This window comes from Sus scrofa, chromosome 12 (genome assembly GCF_000003025.6).
Source record: "Sus scrofa isolate TJ Tabasco breed Duroc chromosome 12, Sscrofa11.1, whole genome shotgun sequence".
NCBI lineage: Eukaryota > Metazoa > Chordata > Mammalia > Artiodactyla > Suidae > Sus > Sus scrofa.
This window is the reverse complement of record NC_010454.4, coordinates 38,940,002-38,954,000: the sequence shown is the minus strand read 5'-3', so window position 1 is coordinate 38,954,000 and position 13,999 is coordinate 38,940,002. Positions and strand designations below refer to the sequence as shown.

General features: G+C 44.6%; 1 protein-coding gene across 2 annotated transcripts in view; it reads right to left on the bottom strand.

Annotated features, from left to right (window-relative positions):
• The window catches only part of DUSP14 (dual specificity phosphatase 14), a 37,517-nt gene extending 24,568 nt beyond the window's left edge, over nt 1–12,949 (bottom strand). The window contains exon 1 of one of the 2 annotated variants that reach the window (XM_003483054.4): nt 12,821–12,949. The gene's annotated coding sequence lies outside the window, so the exon portion shown is untranslated. Of the gene's footprint in view, nt 1–11,147; nt 11,251–12,820 lie in introns of those variants that run through there. The other variant, XM_021067373.1, reaches the window with a different exon arrangement.

Below are 13,999 nucleotides of genomic sequence, written 5' to 3'. Positions count from 1 at the left end.
TGCAGGTCACAGACATAGCTCGGATCTGGCGTGGCTGTGACTGTGGTGTAGGCCAGCACCTGCAGATCCAATTAGACCTCTGGCCTAGGAACTTCCATATGCTTCAGGAGCAGCCCCAAAAAGAAAAAAAAAAAGAAAAGACACCTCAAATAGGCTGAGTTGCTCCACTCTCTCCTATTGCCCAGAAGAGTGAAATACTGCCACAGTTAGGTACACCTTTCAGGACACAGAAATACATCCTGACTGCAAAGGGATCTCAGCAGGGAGTAGTCTCAGAGCAGGCACAACAAGAAGCCCTAGTTTACTTCATTTCTAAGATTAGCAGATTCTGATCATAACAAATAAAAGAAAACATGGGTATTATATCACAGGTATGTCAAAATCAACTTAGCAGGGAGTTAGTTCCCTGGTGGTCTAGCCATTAGGATTCCGTGCTTCCACTGCTGCTGCTGCTGCTCAGGTTCAAGCCCTGTCGGGGAACTGAAATCCCACATCAAGCCAAAAAAAAAAAAATTGTACACCATGACCAAAAAAAAAAAAAAAACCAGTAATTGTGTACAGGAAGACGGAGAAAGGACTATCTGTTAGGAGAGTAAAAGAGTGACCATGCTTGGGGATCAAAGGTTGCAAGGTGCTTTCTGAGTGACAGCATCACTCCCACTGCAGCACCCTGGGATGCAGATGACCAGGGAGCACGCCAAGGAGCGTCCACATCGCTGTCCATGGTATACGACTCGGCCTCCCAAGTTGCTCTGGCAGCTGCATTTACTTCTTGGAGGGAAAAATGCTTTCCTGGCCAAGGGAATGGGGGGTAGGGGGAGATGAAAGACAAAAAGGAGGAGCTGTCCTAAACCAACCCCAGAGAGGTATTTTTTTTTTCATGAGTTATAAGAAACAACAGACATGATGCTGGTCTTTGAATAAAGAACATCAAAGTGCTAAATAAAATGCAGAATCAGTGTCTGCCCAGCGGGCCTGTGATCTCAATAACACGTAAGCAGTTAACAACTGTCTGCTCCCCGCACCGGAGAGCTCCTGGGACCTGGGCACCATGTCTATACCTGGAGCAGAGTCAGAGTCTATTCACAGTCTATTCACTGCCATAGAAGCTACTTTTCTTTTTTAAAAATTATGACAAAAACCCACTAGTATCAGGAGTTAAAGAACTGAAATTCTATCTACTGCTTTGTCTCCTCATGTTGAATAAGCAGAAAAATGGCCACAATGGTTCTAGAGATGACTGTGTAAAATGATCTAAAATATTTTTAGCTTTAGGGGTTACAGAGGTTCATTATATATACTGAAGGCATACACTGTTGTTTTTTTTTAACACATGGAAAGCCTGTGTAATCACATTTTCTTCTTCCATTAAGTAAACGTTTATCTACTTCTTAAAAAAAAAAAAAAAAAACCTTAAAGCCATCCTTTAAAAAATGGAAGCATTTTAGCCTACATTGCAATAAGTAACACTACTTTCCTCATTACATTTCATTATTATATCAGAAATATGTTCCATTAGGAAAAAAGTTAAAATTGTCTTAACAGGAGTTTTCTCATGGTGCAAGCAGGTTAAGGATGCAGCATTGTCACTGCAGCAGCTTGGGTTGCTGCCGTGGCAGAGGTTGGATCCCTGGCTTGGAAACTTAAACATGCCATGGATGTGGCCAAAAAAGGGGAAAGAAAAAAAAAATACTCTTACAACTAAAAATCAGTGAGTCAATCTTTCGTTAAGGGAACAAACTCTCTTTTAAAAAAAATTTTTATGGCCGTACCATATGTAATTTCCCCAGCTAGGGGTCAAATCTGAGCTGCAACTGTGGCCTACACCAGAGCCACACCAACACCTGATTTGAGCCATATCTGGGAACTAGGCCACAGCCTGCAGCAACACCAGATCCTTAACCCACTGAGCAAGGTCAGGGATTGAACCCACATCCCCACAGAGACAACAATGGATCCTTAACCCACTTAGCCACAATGGGAATGCCCGGAAAAAAACTTCATCATAGAATATAAGCATAAAATCCAAACAAAATGTTGAGGTGCATTCATATTAAAATAAAATGAAATAAAAGATTCAAAAATTGTTCTCAGTTATCAGAAAGCTTTAGTAGTAATATGCTAAAATATCTCAACATCTTCATTTGGAGGAGTGGTTTTTTTTTTGCTTTTCCTACCATATAAATCGACTGATACGATGGCTGGAAAGAGGGTAGATACACATAATACACACAGAGCTAAAGAACTTGAGAATCACCATTCAGTATCACCACAGATACTTCCCCAGCATGACATGACGCTGTAAAGCAACTGCCCGTGTAGCCGTAACCTGGCTGACATCTCAAGTATCCTCACGTGGGCCTCAGCTGGGCCTAACAAAGGCTGGTCACTTTAAGACGCTAGCCAGCCAGTGGATGGAGAACACACCACAGTCCCAAGAAAGACATGGGAGGTCCAACCTATAAGAACAGGGAAAAAAGGCATGCCAATAGTGACAAAGATGCACAGACTTTAAGAAGTTTAGTTTCGGAGTTCCCTCTATAGCTCGGGGGTTATGAATCCAACTAGCATCCATAAGGATGTGGGTTCGATCCCTGGCCCCCACTCAATGCATTAAGGATCTGGCACTGCCACAAGCTTCAGCACAGGTCACAGATGCAGCTCAGATCTGACGCTGCTGTGGCTGTGCCCTACTGCAGCTGCAGCTCTGATTAGACCCCTAGCCTGGGAACCTCCATATGCCAAGCTCTTAAAAAAAAAAAAAAGGAAGTTTAGTTCCAAATGATAAATTCATAGATTCTTATGTTCAAAATAGAATAGGTAGAGAGAAGAGACTGTATCTATAAAAGGTGAAGGTATATATGTATTTATTTGGGTACCAGGGGGCAACCTGTTCCTATTTGGAATTTTTTTAATTTTGTCATCATCTACTCGGGGTGTTTAAATTACTCATCACTCACTCACACAATAGTATTTACTGAGTTCATGCCATGTGTTCAACACTATTCTAAGTTGCTGGGGACTCTGGCAGAATGTATCTGCCAAAAATGGCCCCCACAATACCCACATTCCACAGGACCTTACAGGGTGACCAAATCAACCACGAGTACATCAGAAATGACACTTCTGACGCTAGATCATCAACATGTCACACATTTCTGTTCTCTTGAAACTTGCTCCTGGACTCCAGCTGCCATGCTGTGAGGAAGTCCCACGAAGCCAGACAGTTACCATGTGGAGAGGTTATATGTGGGTGTTTTGGCCAGAAGCCCAACAGAGGTCCCAACTGATAGCTAGAATTAACTACGAAATATGTGAGTAAGGACACTTCACTTGATTCCAGCTCCCAGCCATCAAGTCACCCCCAGACACTGTGGAGTAAAGATACATGGTCCCCACTACACGAGGTCCAAATTCTTGACCTGCAGCAATCTGAAAGCAAAATAAAAATGGATCTTTCTACATCACTGAGTTTTGGAATGGTGTGCTGTGCAGCAATAGTCACTAGAACAGGGATATAAGGGAACAGAAGACAGAACCCTGTGCTAGGATTGTATCATCTTAAAGAGATGACACAAGATACACATTTAAGACACCTGAATACAGTAAGAGACTCACATTAAATGAACCAAATGAGGAGTGCAAACAGTGGATACTACAGCAATGCAGAGAAGGCACAGAGTCAAGGCAAAGTAAGACAATCAAGGGTGCTGAAAAACAGTTCTTTGTTTCCTGGGGAGGTATCTCTTATGTACACTCCCATGCTTTTTCTCCAATCCATAAAACGTGCTGCCATCCCTGGAAGTTTCTTTGTGGTGCAGTGGGTAAAGGATACGGCACTGTCACTGCAGTACCATGGGTTGCTGCTGTGGCACAGGTTCAATCCCTGGCCCAGGAACTTTCACATGCCAAAAAAACCCCAAAACAGCAACAAACTACATGCTGCCACCCTTGCTTTGCAAGAGCCTCCTTTACTTGGAGATTCCAAGTGGAGAACACTAGCCCTTTTCTACAGCCCCTCACTGCTCACTGCATTAACCTGGAGCCTGAAAGAAATGCAGAGTCTCAGGCCCCATCCTACACCTACAGAATTAGATTTCACAGCTTAACAAGATCCCAGGTGAACTGTATACACATTAAAGGGTGAGAAAAACAGCTCTCATTAATCTGCCTCGGGCTGTCCCCACTGGACTTGCTGAAGCAAACTCAAGTGCCTGTTTTGTTTAAGCCACACGAACACACTCAGCCTCTCACAGATCAGTATCATTCCACTGTCATGGTTCCCAGATGAGGAATCAGAGGTAAATGGAGGTTAAGAGGTTTTCCCGGACTCTACACAGAAAATGAATAACCCCACTGGGACCAGGACCCCTCTCCATGAGTTATCCGTTTGTTGATTAGTCACACAATCTGACTGCAACAGACCCACTGATCTAAAGACTTCCAAAGTGTACATTTCATTGGGGAAGAAAATGAAAACTATGAAGAGAAAGAAATTAAAGAACAGTAAGGTCAGTGTGATTGTGTATTATCTATAATCTGGACATTCATCTAAAAAATCCTAAACTGCTAAGTGGTATGAGATGGTTTCCGGGTGTAAAAAATCTCATCAACCTGAACCAAGAAAATGCTGGTAAAATTCCATAATCACATTTAAGCTTGTTTGGTGATAAGTGGAAACCAATTTGTGCCAGAGCCAAATAAACAGTATTTTTAAATCTTCAAAGAGTAACTGGTAAAAATTAAATGTGAATCACAGACTCCTGATTAAGCAGTGAACTTTGATTTGTATAGGTCAGAACACCTAGACCCAGAGTACCTAAAACAAAACAAAACAAAACAAAAAAACAAAAAAAAAAACCACATCAGCAATTAAACCCAAGGTGCGTATAAGTCTGCCCCAAAACTGCCAAAGTCACTACTGCCCTCTGAAAAGCAGGACCATGAAAAGCCCTTTCATAAATAAGATCTCAGTCCTTACACGTTCATTATTACTTTAAGGAAGACAAAAATAAATGTATACAAGTTCCCTTCTGGCAGAGGGTAAAGGATCCAGCATTGTCACTGCAGCAGTTCAGACTGCTGTTGTGGCACAGGTTCGATCCCTGGCCTGGGAACTTCTTCATGCCATGGGTGTGGCCAAAATAAATAAATAAATAAATATTTTTTAAAATAAAATAATTTTTTTAAAAAACAAATGTATAAATTAGAATAAGGTTCACAGGACTAAGAGCTCAATAGTAAAGAGCTGAGCACTCTTTGATCATCTAACCCTTTGATGTCTGGCTGATACAACATCATCCTTAAAACTCAAGCACTGAGCTTCAGCTTTCTCCCTACAAGAATTTCTTCATCATATCCCTGGCCCACTTCCATGTTTTTTCTGATTTTACAGCAAGTTAACTTCATTTATATATTGATGAACTAACTTCCCATTCTTCTTTATAAACCAAAGGCATCTATAATTACCTATCAGTTTCTGAGCAGAATAAATAAGGCATTAGCTGGACAGAGGGAACCTGATGATGCTATAAACCCTCATCCCTGCTGAGAGGTAGCAGGCCTCCTGAATTCAGAGGGCAACTGGGTGTATCTGAGCCTCCCTGGAGCAAAGGGAGGAATCAAGTTTTCAGCTAAACAGAAGTCAAAGAGCTTAGGGTCCTGATGTTATTCCCTTGGCTTGAATTGTCTCCTGAAGAAATAGTCTTATATAAAAAGACAATATACATAGTTCTTTGCAGATTATACTACTAATTACTAATCACATGCTAAAAAGGGATGCAGTGGCCTCTGCACCTCACTCTACTCTGGTTCAAATCAGGAGCTGACAAACTACGGCAGGAAGGCCATGTTGAGCCAGCTACCTATTTTTGTGAAGCCCATGAGGTAAGAATGGTTTATACATTTTTTTTTTCCCTTTTTATGGCTGCACCTGCAGCATATGCAAGTTCGCAGGCTAGGGGTCAAATTGGAGCCGCAGCTGAGGCCTATGCCACAGCCATAGCAACACTGGATACAAGGCGCATCTGCAACTCACATCACAGCTTGAGGCAATGCCAGATCCTTAACCCAGAGTGAGGCCAGGGATCAAACCCACATCCTCACAGACATTATGCCAGGTTCTTAACCCGCTAAGCCACAACAGGAACTCCCTTTTGTTGTTGTTGTTGTCTTTTTAGTGCTGCACCCAAGGCACACAGAGGTTCCTAGGCTAGGGGTCTATTCAGGGCTACAGCTGCCGGCCTACACCACAGCCACAGCAACACCAGATCTGAGCCGCGTCTTTCTACACCACAGCTCACAGCAACCCTGGATCCTTAACCCACTGAGCGAGGCCAGGGATCGAACCTGCGTCCTCATGAATGTTAGTTAGATTCATTTCCACTGAGCCATGATGAGAACTCTCCTTTTTATTTGGCCATGCCAACAGCATGTGGAAGTTCCCCAGGTCAGGGATCAAACCCAAGCCACAGCAGTGACCTAAGCCTCTGCAGTGACAATACCAGATCCTTAACCTGCTGAGCCACAAGGGAAGTCCTGGTTTATACATTTTTAAGTGGTTAAAAAAGAACTCAAAAGAAGAATAGTATTTCATGGCACCTAAAAGTTACATGAGATTAAAATTTCAGTGTTCATGAATGAAGTTTTACCAGAGCACAACCACATTCTTTGTTACATATTAACTATGACCATTTTTATGCTACAAAGGCAAGTTTACAGAGGCAAGTTAAATAGTTGCAACAGAAGCTGTATGGCCCATAAGCCTAAAATATTTACTACCTGACCCTTTACAGGGAAAAAAAAAATTGCCAAACCCTAGTTGAAACTGTTATAAAGCCATCCTAGTTTATGGCAAAGGAGTATTTTTCCAAGTGGTTTTCAGAACCCTGCATGAAAATCACTAGGCTGCTGGTTAGAAGGCTCTGTTCACTAGTCAACAGAAGCTACACCCTCTCGTTAAAAAAGTTTTCTCCTGTGGATCCACAAACTCAAAAGACCCATGGCAGGCATCAAAAAGATCTGGCAGGGTCCACGGACACTGAAACTATTCTGGGACAAGGCACCAGTAAGCTCAGCAGCTGTATATTTCAAAAGTGGCCTTTTTGTCTACTGGGACCTCCAGATGGCAGGGGAAAGCTGACCAAACTTTTTTTTTTTTTAAAGGCAGCACCCACAGCATATAGAGGTTCCCAGGCTAGGGGTCAAATCAGAGCTGTAGCTGCTGGCCTAGGCCAGAGCCACAGCAACACCAGATCCGAGCTGTGTCTGTGACCTACACCACACACAGCTCATGGCAATGCCAGATCCTTAACCCACTGAGCGAGGCCAGGGATCAAACCTGTGTCCTCATGGATACTAGTCACATTTGTTTCCACTGAGCCACAAGGGAAACTCCCAGAAAGCTGACCAAACTGGATGGGGGATTGCTCTGTCAGTGGAAAAGCAAGAAAGAGAAGCGCTGAGGTGAGCTGGGAGGGCCCAGGGCTGCAGGTGACAGGGCACAGCTGGGGCCTCGGCACCCGGGCCTCTTCCCTGCAACAGATGGAAAACGAAGCTCCTCCGTAAATTCCTGCTGTTGGGAAGGGATATCAAAATACACAAACAAGATTTCTCCCCCATCACTCAGATTAAGAGGTTCTGACACTACTGTTCATCTTCCCACTATGGGTATCTTTTCCTGAAAACTTCTAACTTATATACATTAAGTTGTTTTCAAAATTTTAATGATTTTAGAGATTCTAGAAAAAACCTTTGCCATATGAGTAAAAAAGTATTCGTAATTTGCAAAGACTGAAAATAGAACAATTCAGCCGTTTTCCAAGATGCCATACAAGAGAAATTAAAAAGAATTACAAACTTCACATTCTTTGGGCCACTGTTCTTCTGTCACCCCTCCAACCAAGAAAAAGAACTACTTAAGAACTACTTACTACTTTCTAAACCTGCAGAATTGTAATTCTGCCCTTAGGATAGAAACAGACTGTTAGCAGGTGATACCAGGAACAGTAGATGCTCAACAAAAACCTGAACTTAATAATTTAATAACTGCCCTGGCATGACCTCCCCATCCCTCCCTAACCTCTCTCCTTTTCTTTTTCTTTCCTTCTCTTTCTCTCCCTCTCTCAAGCACATACACACACACCCCTAGCTTTAAATCCAGCTAACACCACCAAACACAGGCAATTAAAGTTAACCTGGCAACTGTCTACTCAGAAAGCAGAAACTCTCTATCGGACCCAGTTTTAAACTACCTCTACTGTTCAACACAAAGGAAGACTCAGAGAAAAGTACATTTCATAGAAAAAGAAGCCGTGGTTCCTTTAGAATTGCCAAGGAATTCCTGTGCTCAGTGCCGCTCAGCAATCTACACACACACACAAGCATGTGAGTACAGGTCCTCAGAGGGCAATTTCACAAGGACTGGCCTGGGTTCCTGCACACGTCACACACTAAAGCCAGCACTGTGGGTCTGCATATTCAAGGCTGGGCACAACGCAGGTATTCTCCAGCACAATGCAAATCACCACCTCAAAGCGTTTGGTAGCCCAAGAAGTAAGATTCTTCCAAAACCTTTTAAAGACTTCTAGGTACTAGATTTTTTTCTTTCTTTTTTTTTTTTTTTTTTTTTTGCTCTTTAGGGCCGCACCTGCAGCATATGGGCATATGCAAGTGCACAGGCAGCCAGGGATCAAGTTGGAGCTGCAGCTCCCAGCCTACACCACAGCCACAGCAATGCCGGATCCCTAACCCACTAAATGAGGCCAGGGATTGAACCTGCATCTTCATGGATACTGGTCGGATTCTTAATCCACTGAGCCACATCGGCAACTACCTAGACACTGTGAATTTTAATACTTAATTTTGCATGTTTAAATTTCCCTATGACTACACATCTGTTTGGGGAAAGAAAAAATTCAGTGGGAAGTTTTCTACTGGGTATTTGTCAGCCACATAGCATGGAAAACCATCTCTGGCTCTGAGTGGTATGTTAGTCCAAACCGTACAATTAAACCTAAGTATATAAAAATACAGTGGTACATGAAGTGCCAGGGATCAAATCACCCAGGTGACACTCATTCACGCAAGAAATATCCAAACATATTGTGGTTAAACAGCAAGTACAGTGGATTATATATCCAAGGCTGACACCACTGAAGGAATATAAACTGGTACAACCACTTTGGAAAATGGGCATCAGCTAGAAAAGCTGAGGATATGCACATCTATGACCCAGCAATATTCATAAGTTCCCCAGACCAGAAACAAGCAAGATGTCCATCAACAGTGGATGACAAACAGCCCGGGGTATGTTCACACCAAATGAGCTAATTACATCATAGATAACAAGACAACATCATGGATGAGTCTTAAAAACTGTAATGCTGCAAGAATTTAAACCCTCCAAAATCATACATGCGTTTGTTGTGTGTGTGCACACATATACAAATACACATACGTAATGCTGACCAAAAAAAAAAAAACCAAAAAACAAACAGATTTATAAGAATACCTACTTTGATTCCATTTGCATAAAGGTGAAAAACAGGCAAAATGAAACTGTATTGTTTAGAGATTAATATTTAGGGCATAAAAACTGTAGAAAACAAAGGAAATGATTTCCACAAAAACCGGGCTAGGTTACCTCTAGGGGGAGGATAGAGGTGATCATTGGGAAGGCCTGGGAGGAGGGTGCTTTGGGATCTGCAAAATGGTTACAGTAGTGTTTTCTTCAAAATAATTGATTAAGTATCCATTTGTGTGTTATTTGTGTGTTTTATACCCTTTCCTGTATGTTACAGTTCACAGTAAAAAAAAAAAAAAAAAAAAAAAAAAAAAAAGATTAAATAAATACAATGTTGTTTCCAGGAGTTCATTACAATCCTGGCCAGTCTGGGGAAAGAACACTCCCTCTGATTATTACTACTGGCCTGTGGGCTTCATAGGTCAGGGACCTTATTTGCCTTCAGGATTCAGCACTGACCCTTTAGTGTGGCAAGAGTCTCAATAAATGTCTAGCATATACGCCCATAAACTTTTTTTAGGGCCGCACCCACAGCATATGCGAGTTCCCAAGAGAGGGATCAAATCCAAGCTGCAGGTGCAGCCTACCCCCCACTGCAGCAACGCCAAATCCCACTGCGCCAGGCCGGAATCAAACCCAAGTCACCACACAGGCTACACCGGACCCTTAACCTGCTTTGCCACGGCAAGAACTCCAACACTCTTAATGTGAATTTGGTTTTAACGCATCTATCTTCCAAAAATCCTGACTTGAACTGTGCTCACAGTAACGTTTCCTCTTCTCTCTCTTCAGCCCGGCAAGGCTTTCATAAACAACTAAAGCTACCATCTCAAACGTTCGCTCGCTAAGTTTACACCCAAGCACTGTTGCTTTAGCCAACTCTCCCGGCCCCCCACTCCCTTTTATGCCTCCCCAGAAGCAAAGAAAAGATGAATACACTCGATTTTTTTTTAATGGGAAAGTTTTCATTTGCAACAGAGAGTAATGCCTATAGGATCTTAAATGGTTTAACTGCTCTGAAGTTAAGAAGGGGTCATTTGCCCGGTTGTTCTGAGAAATACTACCATGCTACCAGGGTTAATAAAACTTTATGACCAGCTGCACTTAAAACGCATGCTACCTGTTCTAGACAGAAACCAAATCTCTATAAACAGGACCAGTTAATTTTATAATAATCACAAAAAAAAAAAGTTTTCAAGCTATGCAAACCAGAAAAAAAAAATCACTTTGTGCAAAAAGATACTTATGAAAATGCTTAGAAAAGTCTAAAACAATACACATAAACTGAGAAAGATATACAGATATGCTACTTTTGAGACAGATGTTCAAAAGAAGGCATCTTATCTGTAAAGTTTTAATTTTCTAAATAGAAAATAATTCTTGTAGTATTGGGGAAAAGTACTTTTAATCCACCTTGCCTTAAAATAAAATCCCAATTGCAAAGGAATCTAACAAACAGATCCTTCCCTAACGAACAGTTTAAAATGCTAAAGTTTTAAATAGGTTTTCCCAGACTTAACACACCTGGCCAGTTTTGTTTTGCTTTGTCTTGTTTTTGAATGAAAAGAGTATATACATTTACACCAGTCTATTAAAGAATATTACAGGAAATCAGAAGTCATACCTGCATTCAACCAATATGAGAGATTTCAGCTGAGAATTCAGCACAGACACGCTGGACACTGACGTTAAAAAGCCTTGGAATGAAGGAAACTGTCTCCCGTTTTATGGGGGAAGCCAAAAATATCAAGCATCTACCTCTCCTCCCCCAAGCGTCAGAAGATGAGTCAGAGCTGGAGGCAGGAATAGGGCCCATGTGTCAAGCCGCCTGTGCAGGGTTCCGTCCTACCTCCACAAAAGCAACCCTCTCCCCCACCCAGGTCGGAGTCCCTGCCTCAGCCTGTCCCTCACATGAATTCTCAGGTGTCTCTGGTGAAGAAGAGGCAGTTATTCATTCTGGGGGCACCTCCTTACTTGCATTTCTAAAGGGAACCCGAGAATGGGGACCTTTATGAGTCTACAACAAGTCACAATCACCAAATGCAGCTCAAGGAAGTGGCGCTTCCAGACACACACAACTTTGCAAAGAACACAGCACCTTTGTTCCCCTCATTTTAAAGAGCAGGAAACCCGCAGAGAGCAGCTCTGACTTGTCCAGTATCACTTAACTTTGTGACAGAGCTGAGTTCCAAGGATGGAGCTGCTGATGGCCCCCGCCTCTCTGACTTTTAACTGATCTGTACAATCTCAGGGAGGATGTTCCAACGTTGCATGACCCTTCAGAGTGGCCTTGTGGGCTAGGAATTCCAGTAACTCTAGTCCATATTCCTTTCAGGTGAGTAAAGAATCAGGACTTGGCTTTTTGCCTCTGTTTCTACATCTATAAAATGGGAAGGTAAGGCTTTCTACCTATCTCATAAAACTACAATGAACAGCTAGTTAACACATGCTAAATGTCCTGAGGCCTTGCTGGATGAAAAGCTCAAGGTACTTTAAAAAAAAAAAAAAAAAAAAAAAAAAAAAAAACCCACACGGTAGAACTGCATTTTAAGTCACTCCTCCTTGCCTTGCCTCTGGGATGCCCAGTTACCATAACACTGGCTGGTACCATTGGCAACATCACCTAAATAAAATATAGTTATACAATCCACTTAAGGCAGCTACGTACAGCATGCAACTCCTCTCGCACACCAACAACTCAACTTCAATCGAAGCAAGGGTACTTAGGCGAAATAAAAAGACATGTTAGCACCATGCACACCAATCCCCCACCGTAGAGAAACACTCAAGTTGAATACTTGGCATTGCTAAAAGTCAAGTTGCCTCTAAGAGTGCACCAAAAACCTTTGGAAGATGCATAAAGCCGCTGACGCTCCCGCAGCTCGGAGCGGGTGAATGCGGACGGCGGGGTGAGGAGACAGGGAGGCCATGACCGGACCGCAGAGCAGAGGGGTCGGGGAGGGGGAGGGGAGCAAAAAGGATGCTCGCCTAGGAGCCAGAGAACCCGTATCCCGGACCAGGTTCGGTGGGGGACCAGCCGGGGAGTGCGCGCCGAGAGCCCTCGAGGCGGGGGCGGACGCTGAGGAAGGGGCGCTGCCGAGGGCGCCAGGCCTCTCTCCCCGCCGCCCAGAAGATGCGAGAAGCGCCCGGGAGCAGGTGGGGGACGCCGGCACAAACTTTCCAGAGACCAGTTTCGCGCAGGGCCTCGCCGGTCCCGTCCGACCGGAGCCCCAGAGCCCCTCTGGCGCCAAGTCTCGCCCGCCCCCTGCCCCCCGCCCGAGCCCGTGGGCCCCGTACCGGCTCGCCTGGGCTCGCAGCTGGCGCTCTCCCCTCCTGCGCTGCTCCCGGCTTCTGCGGGCTGGACGCCGCGCGCACCCCTCCTTCTCTCCTCCGCCCGCGCCCGGGGCGGGCCGTGCGCACGCTCCCTGCGCCCCGCCGCCCTCTTCAGAGGCGGGCGGGCGGGCGGGGGGGGCGGGGCGGACGCTCGGGGCGGGGGCGGGGCCTCGGCGCAAGAGGAGCGGCGCGGGTGAGGTGGAGGGAAGCCGGCGGGGGACGCGCGGAGCTCAGGCGGCGCGCGTGCGCATTGCGCCCTCCTCCGCCGAGCCGGGCGTCCCGGGCGCGCCCCTGACTCTCAGACCCCGGCTGCCGGGGCAGATCTCTGCTCCGATTTTGTGCTCATCTGTGTCACAGCGTACGACCCGGCTCTTCCCCATTTCAGAGTCTACCTACAAACTGGATGTAGGGGCGCGGGGATGGTAAACTAGGGTACTTACTGGATGTGAGAGGGTTAAAGGCAAGAAAACAATACAAATATAAAAGGTGTGAAGACTGCAGTTAATGACTAATCTCTGCCTCTCACCGCACCCCCACCTTGTATCCTGCACGAGAGAGCCCAGGAGTTGCGACGAAAGAGTTTAGAGAAAATAAATCTCATGGCAACTGTTGGATGAATTTTGCTTGGGCAGGTTTGGGAAGTATCTAGCGACTGTGGGAGGTTATGTGGTCTGAGACTCAAAAGTAGCTATGTATATGACCATCTTCTGCCTGCCACCGAGACCGCCAACCCACATCATAAACCACAGGTGTCACCCTGAGTCTCAAAACACCAGGTCCCGGACACATGTCTCCTGAGCCCAGGCTAAACGCATGGATTCGTGGAGGGATTATTTGCTGTGTCACTCTGAGGGTCTTTTTTAAAAATGTAGGTTTGCCCATCATAACAGGAGTCGATACAAAACGTTTTGTGTGTTTTTTTTTTTTTTTTTCAGCACAACCTTGCCCTAGCAGGTGAGGGGAGGTATAAACAACTTCCTTGAGGCTCTGCAGTGAGTCACACACCTGAGAGTCCTGACCACGCCCAGCCCTTTTCTCACCAGCCCCAGCTCCTCACCGTTGTAAATCGTTGGCGGCAGAACTGCTGAAGAGTCAAACAGTAATCATAGGTTCGCGGGGAGGAGTTGGTGAGAGAGATGAAAA